The following is a 3,180-nucleotide window of genomic DNA, read 5'->3' as shown; positions in this document are numbered from 1 at the left end:
AATCCTTAGGGCACGCTTTATTCAGGTATAATCTATGCACATTCTTAGTTTGTTCCCCTTTTTAGGGACTACCACCACATTTGCTAGACATTCAGGGTATTTTACTTCCCGAATAGATCCTATTTTAAGAAGTTTGGTTACCTCGTCTTTGATGAAGGCATGTTTGACCTCGGACTGAGGCCTTCTTTTTTGTTTTACCGGATGGAATTTTGGGTCTAAGCTTAGCCTATGAGTGGTGATTCCCGGTGGGATCCCTGTCAAGTCAAGATGGGACCAAGCAAAACAGTTCATGTTAGCTATAGGAAATTGAATAAGCTTTTTCCTCAGCTCGGGATCTAACCCCGCGCCCAGGTATACCTTTCGTTCGGGCAGATGTTCGATTAGCGTGATTTTCTCCAGTTCTTCGACCGTTGATTTGGTAGCGTAGGAATCATCAGGGACCATGAAGGATCGAGGGACCCCGTGTTTATCATCTTCGTCAGTCTTCTGATTCTCTAGTTAGGTCGAAGATGACGTTTGTGATTGCTATTTGGTATTTTGTTCCCCCTTCGAATCCGATCCTTTTGTCGACGATAGTGAAGATATCGGAATTACTTCATTGACGACAAACATCTATTTTGCGGCTGGTTGCTCTCCATAGACTGTTTTGACTCCCTCTGATGTTGGGAATTTCAGAACCTGGTGGAGGGTCGAGGGTACAACTCTCATATTGTGGATCCACGGTCTTCGAAAAAGGGCATTATACCTCATGTCGCCTTCGATTACGTGAAACTTCGTTTCTTGGATGGTTTTGGCCACGTTTATTGGCAGAATTATCTCACCCTTAGTAGTTTCACATGCCATACTGAATCCGTTTAGAACCAAGGTTGCGGGCACGACTTGGTCCTGTAGAACGAGCTACTCTACGACCTTCGATCTAATAATATTGGTCAAACTACCTGGATCAATTATCACACGCTTAACTTGAGTTTTATTCATAAGTACAGATTTTACCAGTGCATCGTTGTGGGGTTGCATGACTCCTTCTGCATCTTCATCATTAAAAGAAAAGGTTCCTATAGGTGCGTAATCCTGAGTCCGGGATCGCTTCTCTCTTACAATCAACATCTTAGTGCGTTTAAGCACCGGCCCCTGGGGGGTATCGATCCCACCGATGATCATGTGGATGATGTGTTGTAGATCTTCTTATTCATTTTGTCTACTAAAATCCCTATTTTTGAAATGGTTTTTGGCCCGGGTACTTAAAAATTCTCGAAGGTGCCCTTTATTGAATAACCGGGCTACCTCCTCTCTCAGTTGCCGGCAATCTTCCGTTCTGTGGCCATGAGTGCCATGATATTCGCACATTGGATTGGAATTCCTTTGGGTAGGATCAGTCTGCAAAGGTCGAGGTCATTTAGTATCTTTGATGCGTCCGATAGCCGACACGATGGCGGATGCATCGATGTTGAAGTTATACTTTGATAACTATGGTGCTTCCTTAGGTCCGGTATGCCTTTCGAACCCATTCCTGTTCATCAACCCCCGAGACCCTTGGCCTCGGTCACTTCTTTTATCGCTTTGTATGGGGTTACATCTTGGTTCGTTACCTCTATGATCTCCGCTATACGGATGGTATCGGTCCCTGATCGGCCTTGGTTCCTAGTTAATGTCGCTTTTAATAACAGACCCAGAACCCAACTGGTCGTCTTCGACTCTAATTTTTTATTAATACCGATTGTGCACATCGACCCAGGTAACAACTGGGTACTCGATTAGGTTGTGCTTCAATCATCGTGAAGACATCGAGCTTTGTTCGTTTAGACCTTGAGTGAAAGCTTGAACATCCTAATCATCTGTGACTGGTGGTAGATCCATCCGTTCCATTTGGAAACGAGATACGAATTCTCTTAGCATCTCGTTATCTTTTTGTCTTACCTTGAAAAGGTCAGACTTCCTGGTTTCGACCTTTATGGCTCCAGCATGTGCTTTTACGAAAGAATTTGCAAGCATAGAAAAAGAATCGATATAGTTAGGCGGTAAATTATGATACCATATCATTGCTCCCTTTGAAAGGGTTTCACCGAAATTTTTCAATAATATAGATTCGATCTCGTCGTCTTCTAGATCGTTCCTTTAACGGCACATGTGTAAGAGGTGACATGTTCGTTGGGGTCGGTCGTTCCATTATATTTGGGAATTTCGGGCATGCGGAACTTCTTGGGGATTGGTTTCGGAGATGTGCTCGGGGGTAAGGGCTTTTGTACGAATATTTTGGAATCCAAGCCTTTCAATACTGGTGGTGCCCCCGGGATCTGATCAACCCTGGAGTTATACGTTTCCATTTTTTTGTCGTTTGCTTCGATCCTCCTTTCTCCTGACTCTATTCGTTTTTTCAGTTCCTCGAGCATCTTAGCAATTTCAGGATCAGTCCCCGATTCTTGCTCATTTGACCTTACTATAGCTGACCCCGTTCCGTGAGTGACTTCTCGGGATGGACTGGGCTCCGGCCTGCTCGGTGCCTGGGTTTGGCTCTACAACTGAGCTATCGCTACCTGTTGAGCTTGCAACATTTCGAAAATCATACGCAAGCTGATTCCGTTTTCCTCAACGTTTTGGGTATTTCGAGCTGCAGATCGAGTTCCACCATGAATGCTATTTTCAGGGTCGGAAAGTTAGTTTGCCTCAATGGCCACATGTGAATTAACGTCTATTGGCACTTCGACCCGAGCTCCAACGGCATCGACGAGCGGCCTTTCATCCCCGAGTGTCAAGTTGCTGTTCTCATCTTGAAGGCCTACTTCGTTGTCGATAGGTAGGGCCATTAATCAAGAATCCGTTGTTTTCAGCCTGAAATCAAAAACACTTCTAAGAGCAAGCGTAAAATAGTGTGTTTCACAAAAATTCATGCCAAATAACCACTATTATCCTTAGCCCCACGGTGAGCGCCAAACTGTTTACCCGAAAAACGGATAGAGTTGAATTCATACGTAGTTCTAAGGATACGCGGTATAACTTGGCACAAATCGGAAAGATAAGTAAAAAAATATCGAATATTGACTGTAAAAAAGGAATGAAATACAAACCAAACTAAGTAGAAAATGATTTATGAACAGGCAAGATGAATCAATGTACAAGGATCAAAAAAGGACAATCTTTGTTATATATCCGTAGAGCTCAATAATATCTGAATATGAGAGT

Source organism: Nicotiana tomentosiformis, chromosome 12, assembly GCF_000390325.3.
Source record: "Nicotiana tomentosiformis chromosome 12, ASM39032v3, whole genome shotgun sequence".
NCBI classification, from domain to species: Eukaryota; Viridiplantae; Streptophyta; class Magnoliopsida; order Solanales; family Solanaceae; genus Nicotiana; species Nicotiana tomentosiformis.
The sequence above is the reverse complement of the archived record's forward strand: the minus strand, read 5'-3'. Positions refer to the sequence as shown.